Source organism: Syngnathus leptorhynchus, chromosome 4, assembly GCF_054491065.1.
Source record: "Syngnathus leptorhynchus isolate UIUO chromosome 4, UIUO_Slep, whole genome shotgun sequence".
Taxonomy (NCBI): domain Eukaryota; kingdom Metazoa; phylum Chordata; class Actinopteri; order Syngnathiformes; family Syngnathidae; genus Syngnathus; species Syngnathus leptorhynchus.
Genome location: NC_141198.1, coordinates 14,105,793 through 14,120,541, shown reverse-complemented (window position 1 = coordinate 14,120,541; position 14,749 = coordinate 14,105,793). Strand labels below are relative to the sequence as shown.

At 42.3% G+C, this 14,749-nt stretch overlaps 1 protein-coding gene across 2 annotated transcripts in view; it reads left to right on the top strand.

Annotated features, from left to right (window-relative positions):
• The first annotated feature begins 8,462 nt into the window (after window positions 1-8,462).
• Window positions 8,463-14,749, top strand: part of sema6a (sema domain, transmembrane domain (TM), and cytoplasmic domain, (semaphorin) 6A) — an 81,806-nt gene continuing 75,519 nt past the window's right edge. For both annotated transcript variants that reach the window (XM_085908960.1, XM_085908959.1), the window contains exon 1: window positions 8,463-8,897. The gene's annotated coding sequence lies outside the window, so the exon portion shown is untranslated. The remainder of the gene's footprint in view (window positions 8,898-14,749) is intronic.

Genomic DNA, 14,749 nt, shown 5'->3' with positions numbered 1-14,749 from the left:
CCAACGTGGGAGGACGAAGGGGGCTGAGGTGCGGGCGGCAGGATATCCCATCACTACACCCACTTCCGTCATGTCTTCCCAGCAGCTACGGGTAAGGAAATGTCAGCAGAGGTCAAGCGGGCCCCACCCCCCCTGTCATTACCCTTCCATCACCCTCCATGCTGACGGCGGTATTTTTCATCACCTTTTTCTCCATTGCCCTCCAACCTGACTTTTCTCCTTGGTTTTTTTATTTTTTAAACCCTCCATTTGTCTCTTTGAGAGGGCCCAGCATCACTCTCGCATTCTCTCAAAGCCACAGACAGAAGTCAGCAAGCAGTCTCTCTCCCCTCCCAGAGCTTTTGTTGTGTGCTGATCTCTCCATTGCAACACGGTTACTTTACAGCCTCGCTTTCACAGACAGATTGGAGATTAAACAGAATTCTTTCACTGGAGAAACTCTATTGAACAAAGGAGGACTGGCTTGTGAGTCAGTCCAATGTGTGTCAAAACGCTCAAAGTAAAATCTGGGGCAGGAGGTACTGCAATATAGATGTAATGTCAGCGTGAATACTTTATGACACACAACAATGTACTGTAAAGATGTAATTACGGCCATCATCTAGAGACAACGGCAAAGATGTTGAATAACTATCCTTTTAATCCAATTTATTTGTAGGCTCAATAAATCCACATGGTTGGGGTATTTCCTAATTAGAAAACTCTTCATATTTCAGGCATGTTGTGAAAAATGTACAATTCAATTTTGATGTACAATTCATTTTGTCAAATCTCAGAGAGAGCTTACTTAACTTTTTTTTACGTCAACATGCTATTTCTTATTTCTGTCTCTTGATCTGGGTGTTTGACGTTCACGATGTCGTGTCGTCTTTTATTGAAGTCGTAAATCTGAGAAGCAAAACATGTTTTAGATTCACGCACATCTGTGCCGCATTTGCTCGGTTAGTATTTGGAGCGATAGTGAGAGCAGGTCCGTCTTCATCAACTGGTGTTTTGGCATCACTTTTGACTGTCTGACTGACTGATGTGTCTTTTGACTTGATTTTCACACCCATAACCTGATACAGGATACGTGTGACAACTTCAAATGTTCCGCCCTAACGTTTTCAAAATGCTCTGACCTCTAATCTCCGCACCATCAAATCATCAGTGGAAACCGATTTTTTTTTTTCTTACCGATTTTTCTTAACACCTTCGGTGGCCGTAATTCATCAGCATATCTGGTAATCAGCCCCCCTCTGATTTATGCGGCCGACGTGGACCCTCACCCACGCTGACCTACATTCGCTTTCATCCGAGCCATCCATCTTTTAGCGGCTCAAAGTCAAAGTGTGTCTAAGGTGGAATGCAGAGCAGCTGATCATAATGGCATTAATGCTCCAATGATAGCCTAAAGATGGATTTTAAATCCAATGTTATAAATCTAAATCATCCTTTCAGGAGCTACTGGGAATAAAACAAAGTGACCTGTGGTTTGTTGAGCTATAAATAATAGTCAGTCGCTTTTCTATATTTAAATACATCTTATTAAAGTCTTCCTCTTCACTAGTAATTCTCTCAAACGCAACCTATCGTGTTTAGGGTGGTCGAACCGAGCCAAGAGACTTACTGTCTTTTGGTTGAAACCTACCATTTTAATTAGAGCAAAAGTATTGGAACACTTCATCAACAGACACGCCCTTTATTGTGTTCTTTATATCAGCGGTCCCCAACCGTTTGGCAGAAATATTTTCACGGACCGGCCTCTAAAGTCCGGGAGGGGGGCGTAAATATGATGAAATGATAAATATAAACCACATTAATGAAGTTTCATGTATGGTCTGTGTTTGTTTAGCTTTTTGTCCCTTGTGGACTACCTTATTTTTTTTTTTAGTTTTCTTTGTAAACGTTACATTTATTTATATTTTTCTTCTGTGGGGCCCGGTACCAAATGACCCACGGACCGGTACCGGTCCGAGGACCGGTGGTTGGGGACCGCTACTTTATAGGCTTTAAGTCTGGAATTCAAATAGTCAGTGAAAATTTCTGTGACTTTCTCGAATGTGATTTACTTTACAGCACCACTGAATTGCACTTTGGTTGCCCAGTAAAGAGGTCTTAAATCTTCTTTTCCTTTCCCCAAATTAAATCATTGACAGTGCAATGGCTCACTGGCTTGACTTCCAAGCGGGTAGCATGGGTTCTCTTTTCCACTCAGTGACTGCGTCTCTATATCCGCCCTGTCATTGACAGGGGACCAGTACGCGATGTACTTTCGCAAATTGTCAACTGGGAGACTTTCCAGCTTCTTGCCACCCTGGAAGTCGATTTAGGATGAAAGTCAGGTCTCCACCCTGGTCTGATCACCAGCCAGTCACAGTGCGAATGGCAAATTAAATAGAAATCGATCCCATGCTAGCAGCATGAAAGTCAGATGTACCCCCAAAGGCCAGAGACCAGAAGAAAGACAACCTTTTTTTTTTTTTTTTACCGTCAGCCTTTCCCTCGCAGCTGTATTCCATTCAAAAGACAAGGCAGGAGATAGAGATCGCAGCGGAATGATATTTTGTAACGCTCAGACCTTTTCCAAGGCCAAACAAATCATATATTACTGACAAGTTCACAAAATGAACACAAGTGGCAAAAAGTTTCTTTTTATATATTTACAATTTGCAATTCTGTCAAAATGTCACCCAAATCAACGGCTTTGTTTTCAAATAATTCAGCTCACAAACTCAGTTGAGCAACAAAACGCGTACAACTTATTGTGTTCTATTTTCACACTACAAGAGAGATAGATTTACCTAACAAATAAGACAAAAGACAAATATAAAGGCCGCCGGGTGAGCAGACACAACGCGAGTGAGAATGGAAGTCAGATTGAAAAATAGATGAGCGGCACGAGTGTGTGCGCAGACGCAGGATGACTTATTCATGTGTACATGCCATCAAATCACTCATAACCACCTTTTCCCCTGGTCCCGGGCTCAGACCGAGACTTGAGACGACGGGGGTCAGGTCTGCGTGGGGATCAACAGCTGCAATAAAGATTTGGATCGTCATGTGAAATATCAAGGGAACATCTGTTTCCTTCCTCTATGCCAATGTATTCCTTCCGAGTGATGCTCCCATAATCAGTTCCATCCTGCACTGGATTTTTGCAAGGGAATAATCTATTTCGTTGGTTCGGGGGGGGTGCATACGTCATTTTCATCGCCAAACTTAGGGAGGACCATGACATCAATATTTTCATTGTTAGAAAGCAATTTGTTTTGCTATTCTTATATATTTTTTTATGTCTAATAATATAAATGAAGAGCACTGCCACAAAAACTTTAGTTGTATACAACCTATTCAAAAATAGTCTTTCATCAATTCCATTTGCTTACCCTTTGTGTGTGTTTCCTGCCTCCACCCTGATTTAATCTCTTCCTCATTACGCTTCCCTCGCAATAAACATGTCCTCTTGTCCTTGGCCTTCTTCTTAATGTTTTGTTCTGCTGTTTTTTTTTCTTCAGCTCAACCCTATCCATCATCTCCCTTTTTTGGCGACCCGCGTGCCGAGATGATCAAAACCGCCATGACCATCAAAAACAGGTAGGTGACCCTCCTTCCCTTACACCTTGGACTCGTCATCTGTCAATCACACAAAATATAGACACTCCCGTCATACCTATGGGCAATTTAGTCTTCAGTGAACCTCACCTGCTTTATTTTGGAATGTGGGAGGAGCCTGGAGTGCCTATTAAAAACCCACAAAAACACAGCGGAGGGCTTGAGATTGGAACATAGCTCCCACCATTCTGAAAAAAAGAAAATACTCTATGGTTAGCCTTTCCCAGTGCATTTGCAATTGACGTCAAAAAGCACTCGCTCCCTGGAGCTTCAGTCTCCTTTAGCCCTCAAGAGGTAGATGACGGACACATGCACATGCACTCAACCCGTCCGGTCCAGTCACCCCCACACAGACGCACAAGAAGTCCCATCTGAGATTCTAAAAGTTGATGCTCTCTAACTGTCACTGCTAGTTACAGACCTATCATGCAGAAATGCTGACTTATTTATGCCTTTCATGCAAACCAGCATGAACAGAGGAAGCTTCTGCCTACTGACAGTATGTCTTCTTCGTGTGCGTGCACTCTATTTGGCTATGCATTACATCATTTCGCCATTGCAGGCAACAGATACCCGAGTTCTCTCTTTCACACACACACCAAACTCATTCTCAACCTATACTTGACTGTATTGAACCCCATCGATGTTCGTGGTAAAAAAAAAAAAATGAAATCCTCCTCTTAAATTGTAATAAAATGTCACTTGACAAATGAATGGTACCTCAAATTACCCAAGGTGGCACTGGCTGACTTGTACGTCGAATAATATTTACCATTGCTTATTAATTATCATTGCAAAAAAACCTATCCAAGTCTGTGTGTCTGTTGGTGCTGCACACTCGTGTCTGTGTGTGGGCGAGAGATCCTGGCATCATTAAATTCATAACTGGGGCAACCCACTCAATCACTTTTGTACGCTTCGTTCCAAGAGCTGCGAAGAACTGTGGGTTGCATTGTGCGGGGTTGTGTCTGCCGCACGTGTGTGTGTGTGTGTGTGTGTACAAGTATTACATGCACACCGGCGCATGTGAGTGACACTTCCCCGAGATTACTGTCAGGTAGTAAACGCTCCGGGGCAACAGTAGCTCTGTGTTAAATATAAAGCCGACTTCCTGACGAATGTCATTGCAGCCTGTATTACTGTTGATTGTGACTGTTTTGACGCCTCCTCCGCCAGGAAAAGGTGACATATCGAGATGTACAAAAAAAAAAAAAAACGTGCAGCAGGAGGGGCCCGCTTCATCAAAATGCATAAAGTCACTGTAATGCTTAAGTTTCATATCCGGGCACAATATTAGGTACACCTGCACTCTAATAATGAATGAACGTCAAGCGCTCCCATCGCATAAATCCAAATTTAAAATCAGAGAGCGGTTTGGAACAATTCATGGACAAAGAAAGGACTATTGTGTGCTGTGATACTTTCCTATGCGACAGAAGCCGCATATGGAAAGTTTTAGCAGGCAGCAGGTATGCGCTAGCCACAAATTGTCCATGTTTATTCTTTTCTACCTTATGGCTAGAATAAACCGGCTCCATTGTTCGTTCATGTAGACAGAGGAAAGGTACCAGACACTTTTATGCTCTGCCACATTGAATTGGCTTTTAGATACAACCATGTTATGTTATCATAACAAGGATCAAGAAGTCTTCACTGTATTTGTGGGAATAATAATTTCATTGTTCATCTATGACAGTGATGTGTAGTGACAGGCAGAGAAAATGCATTGTTCTTCAACTAGATGGGAGATCAAAATAAAACAATAAATAAATAAAACAATAAATAAATAAAACAATAAATAAATAAATAAATAAATAAATAACATTGCTCGGTTCCAAGCAAGCTCAAAGCTTGTAGAGAGAGTTGAAGATGATGTTGGGGAAGTAATATTTTACCAAAAGTTGGTAGAGAATAAAGAAATGAAGGAACGAGTTGTCAGGAAGTTGAACAGACTCAGTGTGGAACCAAGCTGAGTTTCTGAAGAATTCCCAGTGTGTGCCTCCTGTCTGTGCCCATTCTAGCCTGTGATGGTTGCTCTATTTCAACCACCTCGTCTCCGCACAGAGTCCCGAATGTGCCTGGGACCGCTTTTGGTGATTGTGGCAGACACGGACGGTTAAACTGAGTGATGACGAAAGAAGTGAGCAAGATGAACTCATTGAAACTGAAAATGAAGAGCAACTATTCAAGATAGCTGACAGACACACAATGCAGAGAGAATGGGAAAATCTTTCCAGAAGGAAACATGAACGAAAATTAATTCGGGTAATGGATATTTACTAGAGTTAGGGTAGCACGGTGGACAAGTGGTTTATATGTTTGCCTCACGGAGAAAAGTCTCATAACAATGCATTATTATTGGGCTACAATGCAAAATGAATGCATTCCTAGCAATAAGGTGTTTTAACGAACCTGAGTCTGCATTCCGGGTTCCATTGCATGTTGGCGAACAGATTTAAACCAAATGAAGTGATGAAGAGAGGACTCGCAGGCACCAGGCCATTAGAGTACTGTCGACTTTTTGGCACGGCGCCACGGGGAGGCACTTCTGTACTGAGTCGCTACGCTAACAAGACGGCAATGGGGCCTGGCAGAAGTGAAATTACAACACACAATGTTTGCACATAGAACTGTTATGTTCAGGTGGCTTGTTAGTTTCAGATTTTTATTGTTTTATATTTTAAGTGTTTTTTTTGGGGGGGGGGTGGAAGATAGATTTATTCACATATGTGCAATTGAGCAGCATGTGTTTTGGAGCTTGCTTCTGTTACTTGTTTGACAAATAGTTTCTGGTTTTGGTTTGGCCGCAGGCTTAAAAGTTTGTAGTCTAAATGTACCGTGTAACATTTTGAACATAGCAGTTGTTATTAAGCGGTTTTACTTTATGGCCCCTGTTGATAAGATCCGAGCATACGATTGGAGAAATTCGACCTCGGTGGCTTTCAAACAGGGGAGGGCAAATTTTTTAGCTCAGGTTTTTTTTTTTTTTTTTAAGATGAACAGATGGGTCAGGTCATTTGTAGATCAGGGGAAAAACGGTTTCAATGCAATACAAAAACCAATTAAATCAAAAGTATGAATGTTGAATGTATCTATAAAACTTTTCATTTTTGTATTTTCAGTATTTTATTTTTTACAATAAACTAATAAACTGCATAGTGCATTTATTAATATAAATAAAGTCAGAACCAAAAAAATGGAATATGAAAGAATGGAGAGGACCATATGGGGGCCGCAGGCCACGGTTTGCCCATCCCCGCTGTAAAAGCAAGTTTGTGTGTAGTGGAACCCACTGGATAACGGGAGGGGTCGTTGACCTACAACATGGAAGAACTGTCAGACATGAGACTTAAAAAACATTCAGCAGATGCTTTGAATCATAACGTTGTTTGCATGGACTTAAAAGAAAAAGAAGAAAAAGGTGCATTGGAGCGCTTTGCTGCAGGGAGGTCAGTTTGTCCGCGACCTCACTGCGAAGCAAAATATATGAGCTTGGGCTCTTCGGAACTCACAGCGGGAATGTTCTGGGTTCCTATCTCGTTTTTTCTGTGCCGGAGTTTGGATCTCTTTCTCTCTATGTAGCCATCCCACTCTCCAAAAATGGTCGTTTTTTTTAAGACTCTAAATTGCCCATAGGTGTGAACACCGCTTTTCATTGAGTATTTTTCGCCCGACTATATTTGTCGTTCAATAGAGTCCAATCTCTCCTCTGAACAGGATAAGTGTTATTTATAGCAAATGGAAGAATAGCATAGGGCATGCCTCGGGCCTCATTGCAGCATGTGACCAAAGGGGTCAGTGATTTGATTAGCTTTATCGCATTAGTCCCCTAACTCACATTGCCATTGAACAAGATAGTTGAGTGATCTCAGAGTCAGCGAATCATGAGCGTATTGACTTGGCTGGCTGTTAAGTGGCTAAACCATTCGCGACTCTGCGTGTCGAGTGACTCTGCGTCAGTTGTGCGCCTGTGTTTATTTGTTACCTTTGATGAATCAAGCATGGTCTTTGTTGATCCTTCAATGGCCAGCTATATTAGATTACCGTATTTTTCGGACTATAAGGCGCACCGAATTATGAATGGCCAATTTTAAAACGTTGTCCTTATATAGGGCGCACCGGACTATAACGCGCACCATTAATGCATCATGTCAGATTTTGTATCCAAATCAAATTATTCTCCATTTTATCTTTTTTTATTTCAACTTCAGACACAAAACATTACTTTAAAATCACAAAATAATGATCCATAGTCTTTTTGATTCATGATTCATCGTCTTCAGCGGGCCACTTATGATTGATTTCACAATGCTTCGGGCCAGTTTAAATTTAGGAATTTGGAACTTTCCAAATAGTCCGGAAAATACGGTAGCTAACAATGTAACAATGGTGAATTCTTTAGGTTTTAGTACATAAAGCCTTCAAAGCAACAAAGACAGCCAGCCTGACATTACAAAGAACAAACATATCACCCTATACCATCATTTTGTTTACGTTAAAATAAAATAAAATAAAATAAAATGCTTGTAATATCTTTAAAAAGTGACGAAAATGGCAATTCTGCCAAAATTACATATGCAAATCCAATTGGGGCGCACGAAAAACGAGTAGCGGCCCTTGAGTTTGACACCTGCACTATCGTGCATTGCAGCTCTTGTTTGCTCAGTTCATCCAGCGCGAGTCCCGTTTTTAAACACACCTCGCTCTTCTTCCCAGAGTCCCAACTATTATTAGCAGCCCTGGCTTTCTCCTCCGTGCGTAAAAATAGAAATACACTTGTCCATAACTGGCACCCATTGACACAATAGCCCCTCGTTCCGGAGAGTAGCTCCTCCCAGTGCGTGTGTGTGTGTGTGCGCGTGTGTGTGTGTGCGTGTGTGTGTGTGTGTGGCGGGTGGCTGACAGCTGGGCTCGCCTGCGCTCCAGCTCCACTCAGCTAAGAAGCTTCATCCCCAAATAGGATGACCGTCGGCGGCTGTCGTGGACGAGCCTGTGCGCACCTCAGTGACCGTCGCCACAACCGGGACTCCCGTTTCACTATTCCCGTGGGACACTTTTAATTCCATCCGCGTGTGTTTCCTCCACCTTTTCTTCTCGTTTTCTAGTGCGGATTTCCAAATGGATATTCCGATTTGAGCGCCGTGCGCACGCTCACACACACGCACACGAAAAGAAGAGACGCGCAAGAGAAAAGTAGCGCTCGTATTGTTGTGAGTCGTTGCGTTAACAATCACATTTTTATGGATTACTAATAGACAAGAACCGAGCAACCGCTACCAGATCTGTCCATTCATGAGCTGAAGGTAAGATTTCATTGTATTTGTTGAACTTCCGAGCGCCTTTATTGCCTTTTATTTGAATCGCTCTTTTCGCTGCCTCCCCGTACGGGAGGGAGGAGGGCTTGGTTTGTGTTTAAGCCGGGCGTCAAGTGCACCGGCCAGCAAGGCTCACTTTCCACTTGAACAACTTACTTTTCTTATTTATAAAGCGATTTGAAAGTTTGAATTTGACATTTGAAGACAAATAGTGATTGCGCTGTGTTTTTTTTCTTCCATTTATTCTGGAGCTCATATCCGAGCGTGTTCCGTTTTAGGTTGTTTATCCACATGGAATATAAGTGTCATTTTCAGGAGGACTACACAATTACAAATTATTAAGTTTCAATTCACAAAACAACAGCAATGAGGTCATTTTTCATCCAAAAAAAAAAAAAATTACCAAAAGGAACTTAAGCAAGACTCTTCACCAAATTATTGTTTACTGTTGGTTTAAGAATCTCATAAACTTCAACAAACCCAATGTGGATAAAAAAATATATATATATCATTTTTGAAATGATTCCAACACATTTCTCCTTTATTGAATGTTATTCAAATGACAGCACTGATTTACATCCAGACATGAAGCAAATCAATGACTGCAAACGTCTCCATTGACATGAATCGGGATTGCTTAAATGATCCATAATGCGATATGAACCTATTGACCATATGTTTTAACCTATTGACCGTGTATTGTTCTGACCGGGTTCAAGTGTGGTGTAGCAGCTTTTGGCTGCTTATGCTGGGGTGTGTTCAGGGATTGCATGTGCATGGTGCAGGGAAACCATTAGTGGTCACTATTGCTCTAGTCAAATGAACAGTATCAATGTTGCAAGAGCTAACGAAATGTCTTCTTTGGAAAAGTTCTCTTCATGCTGTTTTCTGCTGCTTTTTAAACAACCTCCGGGGTTGGGGGGGGGGGGGGGGGGGGGGGGCACACACAAGCCACACACGAGAGCGCGTAATGACAACACCCAGGCAACACTCCAAGTGCTCTCTCTCTCTCTCTCTCTCTCTCTCTCTTTCTCTCTCTCTCTCTCTCTCTCTCTCTCTCTCTCTCTCTCTCTCTCTCTCTCTCTCTCTCTCTCTCTCTCTCTCTCTCTCTCTCTCTCTCTTTCTCTCTCTCTCTCTCTCTCTCTCTCTCTCTCTCTCTCTCTCTCCATCACTGTCTCTGTCTCGCTCCATTTTCTCTCTTTCTTTCAAGCTCACAAAATTTTGTTTTTTGTGTGCTTTTTAAACAACCTTAAAGATAAAAAAAAAAAATACAAGACATGTTTTGGGGACACCTGTGTGACCCTAATACGTTGGCTTTGAACAATTGATAGATTCTCATGTAAAACTGCAAGTTTTTTTTCTTTTTTTTGTAAAAAAATAAAATAAAAATCATTTTCTAAACCATTGCCTTCTGGGCACATAAGATTTCCTCAAGGCATACTGGAGAAAAGGTGTAAATCTGGCCAGGCTACCTTCCAGAGACAGGGAAAAAAGACAACAACAACACAAAGCCCAAACAGTGCTTATCTGCCTTGTAACAATTCATCCGGTGACATGTTGTATTGCGAAAAGATGCATTACAGTAAAGCTGCATGCTGGAGCGTGGCACGGTGGTGCGTTTGATCCGCCGATCTTCTAACAATAGCAATTGTCTATGACTGATGTGTATTTGTCACACTGCGTGTGTGAAAGAGAAAGAAAAGAAGGGGGACCAACGGGAGTGCGAGTTGCTATTTAAATGTGCCACTCGAGGAAATACGCTGCCTGAATACAGTGGCGTTGAATAATTGATAAATGGCTTTGCTTCTTTTCAAAATGAATTGGCCTCCTTCTCTAAACAATGAGGCCAGTCAAGCCACTGTTAACTGTCACCGCTCGTTCAATGAGAGTCTATACCGAGGCGTTTAGTAGTCATTGCGTTTATGCCTATTTCATGGCAGCCATGTTTTATTAATGCACACCCTCAGTGTGTGGGCTTGCTGATGATTTTTTATTTTTTTTTCCTCGTTTCAACAGGACAGTATCAAACCCTTTTGTACTTGCTGGACTAAGGTTGTAGCACACATTAACGCATCTGCATTGAGAGTCTTGAATGAATCTAACGCCTCATGGGAGATGAGATTTGAATCAAGGACCTTGCCACCATGACACGAAAAGCTTCCAATTCTTTTGATGGTACAACACTTCTGAATATTAGTCTTATTCATCAGCCCCCCCCCCCCCCCCAGTGTTGCGGTAAAAAAATACAGGAGCAATAATGAGTGAAAAATAAACGACTCTTCAAAATTAGTGCAAGTAAAAGCACTTGTTTGTTCCTCAAGCCTACTTTGACCCATTTTCACATTCTGTCGGAAAATTGCAGCTACATTGATGGAAAGCAGTGAAAGGCAAAACCGCCTTAATAGCGAGACTCGGAATAACGTATAATCATATATGTTTTGCACATTTCTGTCTTGGAAATACATTCTGGTGTAATGAAAGATGCTTTCATTATTTTTCTAAATGTTACACGGCACATTTGGCGATTTTTGCTGAGGTTATCTAATATGGGTTCTGATTCAAAAAGTTGTCTTTGTTCCAGATTTTCTTCTTATAGTTATTCTTCTCCCACACAGTGAACACCATGAGAACGGATCTTGCCATACAGTGGCTTTATTCACCACAAGGCTCACTGACATTGTAATCAGTTGCTAATCACTTGCTGTGAAATGTTATCGACGTTACACAAAAACACACACATGCACACATGACGTTCCATTTTCTAAGCTCCATTGTGCTCGTTCGAGCGGCTTTAATGAATACAAGTCCATGTCTAAAAACAATGGGCATCCTTGTTACATTAGCATAAGTGATTGAGCGCTTTTCAGATGCCAAAAATGCCACAAGCATGAAGGAGCGGGCAAAAAAACTCTCACACGCTGCAAGTTAATGACAGAATTGGCTGGGTGGCTCGTTGGTGTTTTGTCTGATGGTCCCTGGCGAGGCTTTGTTGTTTTTAATACAAAGTGAATTCGAATGCCAGCCCGTCGACTTGGAGATGCGTTTTATAGGTTCAACTTGGCCAAATGGGCTGCGGATGAAAATAAAAAAAAAAAAAGCATCAAACATCCTGGAGCATTTACAATCAGCTTAAAACATCATGGAATTGTTGCTGTTTTATTTTTTTAAATGCTCACTGTAAGTCCGTGGAACATGTGGAAATGTTTTTGTCACGGCCGAGTTGGGTTGGTTGTCATTAGACAAATGGAACGGAGAGGGGGGGATGCATTAGCGGAGATAATCCAGAAGCAGCAGTAGCAGCAGTGCTTTGTGTGATCACTTGACAGTAGACGGATGAATGAGTGGCCTTGAAGTCTCAAACTATACATTAGAGCAGCCGTCCCCAATCGACGGATAAAACAAAGAAAGATTTGATTGACCATGAGAGCATGAAAGGAGTTTTATTTTGAAAATCAGGTGATACTGTCTGTGGTGCTGCAAGTCAAGCCGTAAAATAGCAAAAACGATTAAAGCCCTAAGATAGCAAATAGGAGTAACTAGAAAAAATGGAGGAAAGTTTAGTTCAGCCTGTCACGATATTGTACCGAAGCCTCCTCGACTAGTACATGCCGAATGGTGATCCCTGCTCCTACTACGCAAATAGTGTGACATCATAGCTGACGGTCGCCTTAAACAATGAACACATAAGGCCTTCAGTGTCGTAATCCCACTCTATTGGTTTCAAAGGAGGCTTTTGTTTTTCTTATATTCTACTGCAGGGATTCCCTAAGTGTGATGCGCCTGGTTTTATAATTACATATTTACATTTGCCTAGCACAATCAGAAAAGTTAAGAATAAGCACTTAGTCTTCAAAATGTACTCCACAGTTTGATAGCCTCTATCGCAATGTAAAAATGTCTGCTTGGTTGACAAATTTGGATACGGAAACACTGAAGGGACAATCAAAAAGTCCTATAATTGGACAACCGTGTTACAATGGAAACAAATGTAAAAAAAATCAACCCATCACCATGTCTCCTGTACAGCCTCCCATAACTGGATAGGGCCATATAGAAAATGGATGGAGGGCTAAATGGTACTAACGTTCTTTATGAAACAAGCATCACCTCAGCAAATCAGGGCGTGGCCTCTTGTTCCCGTGTGTGTGACTGTGCATACATGTTTGCACGCTGTTGTTGCCGTGTATCCGTCCCTCCTCCCCGAGCTTGAACGATTGGCACCTCATCTCTCATCTATTAATCATAGAGAGCGTTTGCTCCCTCTCGTTCCGTTGCCATAGTTTCAGGACCTGTGACTGTCAAAGAGGGGGGGGGGGGGGGGGCCCGTCTGCCTCGAGAAAGAGAGAGAGGAATTCAAGGAAAGAGGTGTGACCGGAGGAAATGATAAGTGAGGGGAAGGCAGAACAATTGGAACGGAGCGAGTGGAGGGGAAGCCATCCAAGCGCCAATGGCGACCAAACGCATCGAGCGGGTCCCGGCGCTATGTGAAGTGTGCTTCGGGAACCAAAATGGATTCCATTTTTATCTCAGCGGTGAAGCCTCCACCGTTTCTTTTGCACGTGCATCTTTTCATGCTCTCCCTGGCAAATAGTGCTGCTGCTGCTTTGCTGTTTGCTTCTGAATCTATTCCCAAGCTTTCAGATTGAGGCTCCGCCGCTCCTCTGGTGTATTTCGGCACATTAAACACCCGCTTATTTGACCATGTGCATGACGAGCGGGTCCAGGCCTACTGTTTCATGCTCACCTGTGCGTTTTGATGGTAGATCAGGTTGAAATCATATGATGGATTCAAAGGGAAGCCATGTGGGAAGGACCTTCCAACGCAAGGAGTATTTGTATCCATCTGTCACAATACACTAAATCCAAACCTACTTCTCAGTCCATTGGTCAATCTATCTGGTTATTTAGCCACAAACCGAATTTTCCACATGCCACGTCAACCAAGCAAAATAATTCAGCCATTTCATTGTTCAGCGGAATTTATTCCACGAAATATCGGAATTAGTATCGGCCTCACAAATTCCATATCGGTCGGGCCCGCTTATCAAAACATCTCTCGATTCAGCCAGCTATTACAGGCTTTTACTTCGGCGCTTCTGAATTTAGATTCAGAATGCGCTGAATGAATACTTGTACTTACTCATGTTTTGGCTCCAGGCTCTTTGTTTACCTCCATTCTGACCCTGAATATGTTTGTGGTTGGAGACTAATCCGTTATCATATGACGCCATCTATCTGTCTGTATGTCTGCCAGCCCATACTTTTTTGTCAGCTGGTCTTTTTTTTTTTTTTTATCTTGTCTGTCCATCTCTTCAACTATCCTATTCAAGCCTCTTTTTTTTTCCTTCAATGTTTTACCAGGTAAGTCAATTGAGAACATTTTCTAATTTCTCTCTTTTCTCTTGCTCTATAACATACTCAACAATAAGCTGTGTTACTTCAAGAAGCCATGCTTGAATTTTGGCTCTAGTTTTTTCTCTCTTTTTTTTTTTTTTCCTGACCTAGATCACGGCAAAAACTACACTAATGTGCCACTTGCACTATCACCACATCTTATCGCGTCCTGCCCGGCTTGTGAGCCTCTCCCGCAGGAGCGTTCATGCCGGAGCCAACTGGCAAGCGGCGACACGGCTCTCGGGTGCACACATGCATGCTAAACGCGTGTGTGTCCTCTCAAGCCGAAGCCACGTTCATGCAGTGATTCCCGTCCTCTGTGCTGCATCCTTCTATAGAACTTCTCATTGTGAGCATGGAGGGCCAGTGGGCAGTAACCTAAGAAAGCCTCATTGTCTATGTAATTCTGCACCTTCTGCCATTAGAGGAAGTGAGAAGGTGTGCTG